We start from the raw sequence: 12,890 nt of genomic DNA, 5'->3' as shown, positions 1-12,890 counted from the left end.
GGAGTTCTTGTCTCTCTCCAGCTATTATTTAAAAGAATTGAAGGACCACAAAAACAAAAGAAAAACCCCAAAACCAAAAACCCACAAAAAACCCCCAAAAACAAACCACCAAAAAACCCACAGCAAACCAAAACAAGCAAAAAAAACCCCACCAAACAAACAAAACAAAACAAAAACTAAAAAACAAACAAACAAACAAAAAACAAAAAAAAAAAACCTAAAAAACCCCAAGCCACCCCCCCCCCCCCAATATTTGTGTATATAGAATCCCAGAATGGTTTGGGTTGGAAGGGACATTAAAGCCCACCTTGTTCCACCCTTTGCCATGGGCAGGGACACCTTCCACTGTCCCAGGCTGCTCCAAGCCCCAGTGTCCAACCTGGCCTTGGACACTTCCAGGGATGGAGCAGCCACAGCTCCTCTGAGCAATCTGTGCCAGGGCCTCTCCACCCTCACAAGGAACAACTTGTTCCCCTCTAACCCTGCCCTCTGGCAGTGTGAAGCCATTCCCTGTGTCCTGTCATTATCTCTCTCTATATATATACACACACATATATACATGTATATTTGACCTCACCTTGCTGATGGGAGCCAGAAACTTGAAAAAAACAAGAACAGGTTCCATTTTCAAAATTAAATTATTGTCTGGGTGTTATGACAATTCATTGTTTCATGTTTCTGGATATCAAAGAGCCTTTTCCACCTACATCGGGTAGAGGAAAGAAAAATCTAATTTATTTTCTGTGGCTCATAAAAGGAAGCTCCTTTCCCCATGGCAGGACTTCTCCTGTCAGTTAATAAGCTCCTACAGCCAAACCTATTAGGAGCACTTTTAAGTGGTTGCCAGCATGGTTTAATTTGCAGCACCCCAGTGTCTGTTCCCACCCTCTGACAACTTCAGGTTGACACAATTGTTAAACCTTTAAGCTGCAAATAATTACAGTTAGTGTCTGATCAGGGACACATTTATACATCATCAATATCAAAAGTCTGTGCCATGGGGAGCGGCTGAGGGAGCTGGGAAGGGGCTCAGCCTGGAGAAAAGGAGGCTCAGGAGGGACCTTGTGGCTCTGCACAGCTCCTGCCAGGAGGGGACAGCCGGGGGGGGGTCAGGCTCTGCTCCAGCTGATGCCTCAGGATTTCAGCTTTTCTATTTTTCATAAACTTGTAACCCTGCAGTTCTTTAGTGCACAACTCCAAACTCCACATGCAGTGTGAGCTGCTGCTTTCCCATTTTGGGCAAACACAACAATTCCTCTCCAGGCCTGGCAATCAAGGACCCCTCACTGCCTCAGGCCCTGAGAGATGGAAACAAAAGTGAGTTGTGGGGAGCAAACTTGGGGTAAATGACTTCATTAGCTGAAGCTGTAATTGGAAGATGAACCCCCAGTATGCAAATGGCCCAAACTTACAAAAGTGTGAAAATCTGTGACCCATTGTCCATTTTTTGTGCAGCCCCAGGGGGGCTTTGTCTGCCTGAAATGTCTCTGAAGGCCCTTCAATAAACATAACCGCTTTTTATTGCCTTGATTTTGTCTGGCCTCTGTTTTTAGGTTGCCCCAAAAAGGCCTCACCAGGGAACAGGGACAGGAGAAGAGGAAATTGCCTCGAGCTGTGCCAGGGGAGGCTCAGGCTGGACATCAGCAGGAATTTTCCCATGGAAAGGGTGGTCAGAGATTGGAGGTTTGGAGTCCCCATCCCTGGAGGTGCCCAAGGAGCACCTGGACTTGGCACTCAGTGCTCTGGGCTGGAGATCAGGCACAGCTTGGACTTGATGCTCTGGGAGGGCTTTTCCAACCTTAATGATTCCGTGATTTTCTGCACCTTAGAGAGAAATAACAGTGTAAATTCTGTCCTCCCTATCCAGTGTCAGAGCTTGTGAGAGAGAGCTCTGTAATTAATGTATTTCTTTCCCAGACGTGTTTCTTTTCTTTCTGTTTTTATAAAAGAACGTCGTTCCCAAGGTGGGCACAGCAAAAGTGGGCTTATAACATGTCATTAGAAGCTTTAGACCTTGTGCCTTGCAGGGTGTTATTACTGTTCAGTGTGGGAGAACAGATGCTATTTTACTGGAAAAGCAAAACTGCATTAAATTGACAGCACTTTAATTTTTCATGGTAGTAGCAAGAATCCTTACTTCCTTATTTTATTTGCATTTTTATTACTGAGAAGCACGGTGACTGAGCTACCTGGTGGTTTTGTCAGTGCTGCTCATCTAGTCAGGCTCTGACCATCCAAGTAGCAGCTGGACTGTGAATATGTATCATTTATTCATATGACAAACTTTTGGTACAGGATGCTGAATAGATGGAGGCTTCCTGCAGTTAGTGACCTGGAGAGCAGAGGGCAAAATGAAGTGTTCTCAAGTGGAACACTCCATCAAGGCATTCATTTTTACCTAGAAGTGATTCTTCTGGTGTTGACATTCTTGCCCAGACCATTATTTGCTGATTTGGAGCAGTGTTTAGGCTGTGTTTGATGTGGGTTATTGAAATCAAAGATGCTGCATTGAAAACCACCAAGATTCTGGTGTCTTTCTGGCATTCTCCAGCCAAGTGTCCTGGTAGGCTTCAGAAAACTCAAGGATTTTACTTTTCCTTTTTAGATTTAGCTTACATTAAAAAGTTATCTGTTGCCCTCTGACCCCCTTCCTACTGAGGGACATTATGCTGGTTTATATATAAAGGTCAAGGATATTGCTGTTGCTCAGTCTAGAAAAGATTGACTGGAATGTTCTTCAAATGTGCAAAAAACATCCTAAACAAACCTAAAAAACTCCTCAAACTATAGAGAGGGAATTCTCTTGTGTGTTCTAGACTGGGCTAGAAGAAATGATATCAAATAGCAAGGAATAGAGGTTTAATTAATCTTCTGCAAAAGCTTTCCCTGATGAACCAAGTGAAACACGGGCTTGTCATGGCTGGGGAGCACAGAGTGCCTGACACTGGGGGTTCTTTAAGAAAGTTGAGAAGGGATTTGCTTGAAATTCTTCCCTGTGAGGGTAGTTACTCTTTCCTACATGGATATGTATAGCTGTGTAGTTATTTATAGTCAGAATGTCTGTCCTCCTGTGAAATTGTGATAAGAGTCAGTAAAAATAGAAAAACTTGTGATGCTTCAGGGCTGCGTCAAGAAAGAAGTCTGGGAAACCACGAGTGTGATCCCTCACTTGGGTGAGCACCATCTGGAAGGGTCAGTCCCACTTGTCCTGGTGTGTCTGAGCCCAGGCAGGATGATCCTCAGGGAGCCCCGCTGGGGCACTGCTGGCTGGTTTCACTGGAGGGGCAGGTGGGTGAGCTGCAGCAGCCTGGGGTGTGCAGGAGTTCAGAGTAAATAATGGAACTGTCTCATGGCCTTAAACTCTGTGAACCTGTGAAGGATTCAATTTGCTGCTGATGGGAGCACCAGTGCTCTGGAGATGTTCATCCCTGTGCCCAGGCAGTTCCAGCCCCTTGGTCTCTTTGCTACAATTATTTGTATTTATAAAAAGAGTGAAGTGCCTGCAGCACTTTGCCCAAAATGGCAATAAACACTCCTCAACAATGCAAAAGACTTTCTTTTGATAAGATCATTTTAAAAGGTAACTGCTTATGATAATACAATTTATTCGTAATGGCTTGAGGGCAAGCTAGGATGGAAATGAAGCATGTCTTCCATTAGAACCATACAGAAACAAACTAATAGGCTGCAGAGAGAACCATTTGTAATGTTACTATAATTCACATGATTCATTAAATTGAAATGGAAAATGATAGCATTTCCCCCTGAAAAAAAATCCGTATGGAATTACATGCTGAGATCACTTAGCTGAACTATTTTATTGACTAAGCATCTTGTTGTGCTGATGTGGAGATTATAGAGGCCTGCAGCCATTTATTTTTCTGATTTCTAAAATTAGAACTCCTTTTTCTTATGGGATTGTTATTGTTGGGATGTGTTTCCCCTCTGGCTGTAGCTGAGGGGCTGCTCTTGGGGCATTTCCTGGCAGTGGGAATTACTGGTTCCTTGGAAATGTGCTGCTGGTGCTCACCCTCCCAGGTCACTGCGGGGAAGTGAAGGATTGAAGGGCTGTGAGGCAGTAAAAGGCACACAAGTGATGGGTTTCTAGCAGCTAGAAGATAAAAACACAGTTGCTTTCCAGGTGATTCATGTCTTTGGGATCTGGAGAAGTTTCTCTTGACATGCACACTCAGCCCTCCCTAGAATGTCACCCGTGATTAATGTCAGCAAACACGCTGTGCCATTTAAAGGATTTTTGGAAAACAGCACATTGAGCAGGTTTTAATGCTGATTTTTTGACAGCCTTCACGTTTGGCCCTGACATCCTGCAGAGGAGACTCTGTCTTCCACTGGCCATTTATCAGAAGTATCACAGGACAGAGAAAGAATATTTTAAATGAGCTCAGGATGACCTCAGAGTGGATTAATGTATTTGGGAGGACTGATCAACCTGACAATCTCACATTCATCAGTGTGAAATCAATCTGAAAGGTACAATGGATTGTATCTACTTAAGTGTTGATAGAGGATGCCAGAACTGACAGAATAACCTGGCACTTGCTATTTATTGCATAGGGAGGCAGAATACTTGCCTGTGTACATAAACATCTCTTCCCTCTTTTGCAACACGTTGCATGGCAAGAAAAACTAATGGCAGTCTGGAATAACTGGGAATTTTCTGACAGACTCGCACATCTCTTCAGTCATCTGTAATTCCAGTGAATTCCCATATCGTGCAACAAAGGAAAGCAGGAGCTACAGTGATGGAATGTAACTCTTGTGCCAGCATCATTTACATTTTGCTTTATTAGACAAAAGTCAAGTAATTAATCAGTTGATTGCTTAATTCAAAATTCAGTCGATTGCAATTGAGGCTTTATCACTCTGCTTTCCACATGATGAGATCTGGTTGATAAATTTGATTATGTTTTGGTTGCCTGGCTCTAAATAAAGTGAGTTTGGGTACAGGCAAGCCAGAGGCTTCAGGTTTTTTTGTGTGAGTAGAAATTGAAAAATAGGGCTGTGAGCAACATTCCACAGGGAGGTTTTCAGACAACCCAGTTGGATTTCAGAAAGTGCACTCAGGGTTGTGTTTTCAGAAATGCTGAGCTGATGCTGGAGAGAGGGAATCCCATCAATCCATACAAATATCCCCACGGGGTGCCAAGAGGATGGTGCCAGACTCTTTTCAGTGGTGCTAGTGACAGGATGAGGAGAAATGGCCATAAACAAAAATACAATGTTTCATCTCAACATGAGGAAAAACTTTGCATGGAGTGTGGCTGAGCACTGGAACAGGTGTCCAGGGAAGACATGGAGTCTCCCTTTCCAGAGACATTCCAACCCCATCTGGACACCTGCTCTGGGTTCCTGTGGTCGTGTCTTGGCAGGGGATTGGATTGGACTGGGTCATCTCCAGGGGTTCCTTCCAACCCCAACTATTCTGTGATTGTGTTTGCTCCACCTCTTCCAGCTCAGTTTGGGTGCATTTACCTGTGAAAGGTCAGATCCTGTATTTCCAAGTGGGTAAAGCTTCCCTGCTCTAGACAACACCCACACATTGTAAAATACACCCGAGCCCCCGTTCGGTCCCACTGGGGGGATCAGGGCTCTCATCCAGAGCTACTCCTGGGCAGAATTTGTGCCTTTGTGCCAATGCCCAGAGGTGCCTCACGCTGCACGAGCCTCGTGCAGTGAAGGAGAGCACTGGGAGCAGGTGGGTGCAGGCAGAGAGGTGAGCATGAGGGAGGGGCTGTGAATTCCATGGATGTGCTGGCTTCCTCTCCAACAGTAACTTGGCCATCAGTGCCTCAGAGCAGCCCTGAAGCAAGAGCAATACAGAAAAGACCTAAATTCCTGCTACAGAAAAAAAACCTAAATTCCTGCTTTTAAGCAAATTGAAGGATGAGTACAAAGAACAACCAAATGTGTGGCTTGGAGATGCTCACTTCCCCGTGAAGAATATGCATTCAGTGGTCTCCTACCTGCAAAGTCATAAATCTGCACTCCAGCCTGGATTCCCCCTGTAAGCTCGAGCAGAAGCTGTCATTTCTTATTGTCTAAACAATTTACAGCTGCCTTAAAAGGGTGTCTCAGCAATCTTGACATCTCGACTTGATCATAAATTCAGAGCTATCGTTGAAGGAAATGCTTTTCCCTTCAGATAAGCACGCCAGTGGAAATCTCCCCAGCCTGAGCTGCAGGAGGGTGGCTGTGTCTGCCCGTGTGCCCCTTCCCTGGGCTCTGCAGTGCCAGCCAGGCAGGCCCATGGGGGTTGTCCCCTTCCCAGCAGCCAGGGGCAGGTACAGGAATGCTGCTCTACCAGCGAGTATTTCATTATCAGCTTGTATTGCTTTAAGAAACTCTCCACAGTGGAATTGTAATCAGGTAAACCTGGGGCCCATGAAATGAGATTTTCAGTTCTGTGAGTTAGCAATAGGTGTGATACATTAAAGCAGATTTACTCCCCAGGTGAGGGAGATTTTTATGAGAAATCTGATAAATTAAGCACAGAGGTTTCTGGTACAGAGCACAGCTCACCTGCTGACCCACTATCCTCGTTTGGCTTTTTCATCTGCTTGCTGTGTTTGAGGGAGTGCTCCACAAATAAAATTAGCCATAACATTACTGATACTTTTCTGCAGTGGTAAGGCCAGGGAATTTATTCTTGAAGATGTATGAGGTTGTAAGAAGGTGAAACTGCAAGGATGTGTTCTCAGTGTTCATTCCAGGAATAAAAATGGGGGTCTGGAGCGTGCTGCTGACACCAGGAACATCTGCTGAGGCTGCTTGGCACTGGTAGAGCAATTCATTCTGGATCCCTGGCACTTCCACAGCCCTGCCCCTGCTTCCCAGGAGGCAGGAAAGGTGCCAGGACTGTGAGCTGTGGTGCAAGGAGAAGCTTTTGTGACACTGCCCTGATGCTACCCTGGGTGTCCTGGTGCAGTGCCTGCCCATGTGTGGGTGTGTCCCCACTGCCAGCCCTGTCCTGCTGCTCCAGTGGGGACAGTTGATGCCTTTTCTGGCTACATAAAAACACAGGCCAGACAAAATTAAGGCAATAAAAAGCAGTTATGTTTATTGAAGGGCCTTCAGAGACATTTCAGGCAGACAAAGCCCCCCAGGGGCTACACCCAGAATGGACAATGGTCATGGGTTTGCACACTTTTGTAAGTTTGGGCCATTTGCATATTGGGGGTTCATCTTCCAATTACAGCTTCAGCTAATGAAGTCATTTACCCCAAGTTTGCTCCCCCACAACTCACTTTTGTTTCCATCTCTCAGGGCCTGAGGCAGTGAGGGGTCCTTGATTGCCAGGCCTGGAGAGGAATTGTTGTGTTTGCCCAAAATGGGGAAGCAGCAGCTCACACTGCATATGGAGTTGTGCAGTAAAGAACTGCAGGGTTACAAGTTTATGAAAAATAGAAAAGCTGAAATCCTGAGGCCTCACAGCCAGCTAGACTTGGCACCAGGACTGGCACAATGGGGCATACGAGAGTGCAAAGGGCTAGTGACATCAGTGAATTTCTGCTCATCTTCCTAAAAACCACTGGGCTTTCTGGATTTCCACCATTTTGGTTTTCTTCTTTCCCTTGCTGTTGTTACAAGTTTTCTTCTTTCTTACAAATGTTCTCTCTCTCTTAGCCTTGCTGGGCCCTTGTGCCCTTTGCCAGGTTTCTCCAGGTGTGGTACAGATGGGGTCAGGGGGGTTCAGTGTCCAAGAGCCGGGGTCAGGCCAAGCCCATCTCAGCTGTGGTGCTGCTGCTCTCTGGTGTGACACCACTGAGACAGCTCCAGTGTTTACCTGCCAGCCTGTTTGGCCCTGCAACCACCTGAAATGAAGGGTCAGGAAGAATAAAGTGGCTGTTTTGTGCTCTCTGTGCTGCCATGTGCCTTGCAGGAGGGTGGCTGTCCTGAGGCACTGGCAGGAACCCTGGCAGAGCTTTGGTGTGGGATTGCTCAGTGCAGAGGGAACCCAGCAGGAATCCCCAGCTGCACTGGCCTTCATGCAGCTGAAAAGCATGTTTCTCACACAGACAATAACATAGATAGAAATTCTGCTTCTGTGAGGGGTTTTCACAGCCCTCTGGGTGAGATTCACAGGTGGGGTGGCAGTAAATGCAGGAGGAAACAGGATGGTGCAATATTGACCACAGTGACAAGTGTCACTGGAGAGAGCTGGCAGGCCATGTGACCATGGAAAAGTTATGGAGGCAACCAGGCAGCAGGTCATGGAGAATCCTTGCAACCACTTCGGTGTGATTCCAGAGGGAGAAATGAGCCTTGCTGTGTGTCTGTGAGCTGGGTACAAGGGTACCTGTAATTCCCCTGTGCAGGTGAGGGTGTGGCACTGCCCCTCACAGCTGTGTTTGTGCTCACTGCACACAGACCACTCCAGCTACATCCATTTATTCCAAGTTTTTAATAAGATGTAATTGGAAAGGACTTCTACAAGATCTGCATGTGGATTTGACATTTAAGGATATGATTAAGTGAAAGCTGCTGAGGTCATTGCTTGACTAAATTGGCTTAATGAATGTTGATTACACTGTACAAGTTAATTTAATTTAGTGAGATTTTTATCTTCTGGATTGGGTATCACCTTCTGTTCTGTTATTGATTGAAATATGGGAGGATGCCAGGACTGGTTCTGTCTGAGCTGATAGGTCACTGCAGCCCTGGCTGCTCAGCGTGTCTAGGAGCACAGGCTGTGTGTTCCAGGAGCCAGCCTTTTTCTCTCCACTGATGGCAAAAATTCCTCCAGGACAAGGAAAGGCTGATGCAAGGCTCAGATTCTCACAGGAGCTGCCCACGCAGCCGTTTTTGGGCTGTGGTTTGTGAGTGTGTCACTGATGTGAGGCTGCCTTTGGACAGCTGTGAGAACAGCGTGGCCAGAGCTGCCTCTGCTCATACGAGTTTTCTGGCTGGTGGGCAGGAATCTGTCTGTAGAAGGGAGTGAAGAGAATAAAGTCGCCTCCACAACAAGGCTGCAGGAAGCTTAAGTCATGAGGAGACGAATTTGTCTGAGCGTGTCTTGTGCAAGGCTGTGGGTGCTGCTCTGGCCAGAGTTCCAGGGTGCTGAGGCTGGAGCTTTGCTGGCTGACACGTGTCCCTCTGCTGTCTTGGGCAGGAGGGGTGGGAGAGGAGACTTCTTTCCCTTCATCCCTTTGCATTCCCATGTTTCTAGAGCCTGCCCTGTCGCTCCACCCTGCGATAATTCACTTGTGGGGAATTGTGGAAGGAATTCGAGACCTCTGAATTGTTTTTGATGATGTGGTTTATTTTCTTATCTTCTACTTAAGCAGGCAGGGTGAGTTCAGCTCACATCGTTACTGCATGGCTCAGAATGTCACAAGACCCTTAGTTACATGACCTTTTAAGGAGTTATTGACCACTAAAACACTGCTAACAAGGATAACAAGGATTTTTCACTGAAAGAGTGATAAAGTACTGGAATGCTCTGCCCTGGGAGGTGGTGGAGTCACCATCCCTGGATCTATTTAAAAAAAGACTGGATGTGGCACTGGGTGCCCGGGCTTAGTTGAGGTGTTGGGGCTGGGTTGGACTCAATGATCTTGAAGGTCTCTTCCAACCCAGTGATTCTGTGATATTTATGCTTTTGACCCAATCCTTAAATATTCTGTCTTATGTCACCATGCTACAGTGTAAGCTTTCTTAGCCAATCATGGTATGACACACAAACCTACAGTGCTGCATTCTAAACTCCTTGTTTACCTCTGTAACTATTTCTATTTTTCCTATATCCCAAACTCCAAAACTCTAAACTTTACTAAGCTTAACATGTCTCTGCTTTAAACTATAAATCCACATTCTCGCTTCTAGCACCTAAGTTTGGAAGCCTTTTCCAAGGTCTCAGATCAAATCCTGGGTTTAATTCTAAGCTCTGGCTTGCAGGCCCAAAGTTCTGAGAGTTCCCTGCGTTTTGGATTCCAACACACCCTGGGATGGCAAAGGACCCCAGAGAGCCCAGGGTGTCTGGGCTGTGACAGAGGAGCACAGGCTGAGTGCATGGGGACATGTGCTGCTGCCTTTGGAGAGAGCAGCTCCCGAGGGAGCCTGCTCCATATGGAATGTTTCAGTGGCATATGCTGTTAATCCTGTGCGCTGAATTATTCAGCACTTCAGAATAATGAATCACTGAACAAAGCCTGGCTGTGCAGCTCCACAGGCCTCGGCTGCCTGGTGCAGCAATGCTGGCCAGTGCTCCTGGGTGGGAGCGCTGCAGCTCGGGGTGTGACTCTGCTGGAGCTCTGATTCCAGGGAAAAACTGGGATTGCCATCTTCTGGGCCATTGCTTGTGGCTGCTAGAGCAGCACCTTCCAGCTGGCTGCCCAGGAAAGCTCAGAGGAGCAGGCTCAGGCTGATCCTCTCTGCCGTGTAGATCTGCTAGAAGGTTGTTTGGTTGGAAAAACCACCCAAGATTGAGTCCAACCATTCCCCCTGCTCTGCCCAGGCCACCACTAACACAGGTCCCCTATTGCCACATCCACACGTCATAAATCCCTCCAGGGATGGGGACTCCACCACTGCCCTGGGCAATCTGTACCAGGACTTAACAATCCTTTAGGTGAAGAAATTGTCCCCAGTATCCAGCCTGAACTTCCAGTGGTGCAGCTTGAGGCCATTTGCTCATATCCAGTCCCTTTTCTCCTGCCAGCAGAGCCCAACATCCCCCTGACTGTCCCCTCCTGGCAGGAGTTGTGCAGAGCCAGAAGGTCCCCCCTGAGCCTCCTTTTCTCCAGGCTGAGCCCCTCGAGCTCTGCCCACGTTTTCAGAATATTTTACTCTATGTAAGTATTGCCATTCTTGTGATCTTTTAAGATTCCTGTAGTTCTACTGCTCATGAACTTAATTTGGAATTGCTGCCCACACCCCAGCTGTGGTGTCACAGACCCTGCATGGAACTTCAGCACAAATATTTTGGGTGCTCAGAGGTGCCACAAGATGGATAAGGAGGGCAGGCAGCCCCTGCTGCCGGGTCCCCTGCTCCTCCCCTGCCTTTAAACCACGGTGTCCCTGGGCAGGCAGGTGAGGGGGTCCCTGAGGAGCAGCTCTGGGACAAGAACTCAACCCAGGCACATTTCCATGCAAATGTGGGCTAGCCCCCTGACCAGGCTCCGTGCAGCTGGGGAGGATTATTCTGGATGTGTAAAAACTAAAATATAAAACTGTAATACCTCGGGGGAAAAACTGCCACCCACTTGTCCTCCAATCACAGCCTTGGTGGGGTTGCTGACAGCTGAACCTCAGGGGGGTTCTGCATTTTCTGGCTTCATGTTCCTCTGTCCCTTGTCCTTGGTTGTGCTCCTGACAGCCCTGGAATGGTTAATATTTGTGCTCAGAATTCCTTTGCTCACTTGCAGCCGGTCTGTGTGAGCAAGGAACTGGGAACAGTGCTCCAGGATACAGTAAAATGCAGCAAACCCCGGATCCAGGGAAGAAATGCTGCTGTCTGCTCCAGAGCAGGAGGCTGAAGGACAGCTTTATTAAAACTATACTATATTCCATTAATATACTATTTAAAGAGATACTGTCCCATTCTACATACTCACTTCTTACTCACCTCTCTAACTCAAACTCTTTTGCTTTGTTTTTATTTTATTTTTGTTAAAAATAATACAAATTATTTTTAATGTGTAATTTTGGCATTTTTATAACAAGATTTCTCATTTCAGAAATGTGTATATTGTGATAGTACTGAATTTTCCCTTTTAAATTTAATGGCATTTAAAAATTAATGTTTAAAAAAAATACAGTTCTGCTTAATATCTTTCCAGTTGTTTTCCAAGTTGTTTATCTCCACTCTCCAGAGCATCCAGTGGTTCTGAACTGGTATCAGTTGCTGAACATTAGATTGCTCAGTGTAAAAAATGCTGGAGCTCTCTGGGGTGCTTCAGCCAAAATGTGAACAACACTTAAAAATGCTTAAAACCCAACCATCCTGGAACTTCTTGGGATGATGCTCTGACACTGTCTGACATCTGCACTGATAGGTCTCATCACCCACCACAATCCCTGACCCTGCAGTCATGGACTGTGTATGAAATGGAGAGGAAAAAACCCAGAGAATGTAGGGCTACAATTCATAATAACTTCCAAAATAAGTTAAAGTCCCAGAGCAACCCATTTAATGAGGAACTGAGCTGAAATACACTACAGTGGAATTGCTGACGTTCTGATGTTGTTCCCACAGAGCCCATTAAACCTCTTTATGTAACATTGCTGCAGCCACACATTGCTGAAGATTTCCTCATTGTGCATTTCACTCGATGGTTTCACGTATTTTAATACTTCTTCTTTTTGTCCTTTCAATTTAAGAAAGGGAAAATCACAGTTCAACAGCTTAATAAGGGGCAAGTGAAATATCTCATTTCTTTTGAAGGCAAATTCTGGTGTTTCAGGTTTTAGCAGCGCAATTCCAGCCCAGAAAATAAAAAGCAGTGTTTGTTGCCAGCCCTGAGAAGCTGAGCAATAAGAAAACTGTCAAAAGGAAAACATTCAGCACAGCATTCCCCAGCAAGCCTATGGAAGTTGCCACAGCCTGTCTATTGAAAGGAATGGGTTTAGCTTTGCACTGTTGCATGGGAAAGTGGTGGCCACGGCTCTTTGGGACCAGAGATTTTCAATGGGAAATCGAAGGCCGTGTCTGCTTAGCAGGGATTTTGGATGGAAAACTGATGGCTGGGGCTCTTTGGGTGGGATTTTGAAAGGCACAAATCGCACCAGCCTGGAATTACTGTGTGCTGCCTCCCAAAAGGCTGGAGGGGGAGTGGCTGCTGTGTGGGTGCTCTGCTGCCTTTGAGCACCCCAATAACACGTCTGTGCTGCTGCTGGAGGTGGGGACGGGGAGACTGGTGCACAGTTTCTTA

At 46.4% G+C, this 12,890-nt stretch overlaps 1 long non-coding RNA gene across 1 annotated transcript; it reads left to right on the top strand.

Moving 5' to 3' along the window:
* The first annotated feature begins 10,967 nt into the window (after positions 1 to 10,967).
* LOC128799945 (uncharacterized) lies at positions 10,968 to 11,554 on the top strand. The gene is made up of 2 exons (XR_008434877.1): positions 10,968 to 11,049; positions 11,385 to 11,554. It is a non-coding gene; the product is annotated as an uncharacterized LOC128799945 (long non-coding RNA).
* The last annotated feature ends 1,336 nt before the right edge of the window (positions 11,555 to 12,890 follow it).

Source organism: Vidua chalybeata, chromosome 25 (assembly GCF_026979565.1).
Source record: "Vidua chalybeata isolate OUT-0048 chromosome 25, bVidCha1 merged haplotype, whole genome shotgun sequence".
In the NCBI taxonomy this organism is placed as follows: Eukaryota; Metazoa; Chordata; class Aves; order Passeriformes; family Viduidae; genus Vidua; species Vidua chalybeata.
Note: the sequence above shows the minus strand (reverse complement) of the source record. Positions and strands in the feature narration are given on the sequence as shown.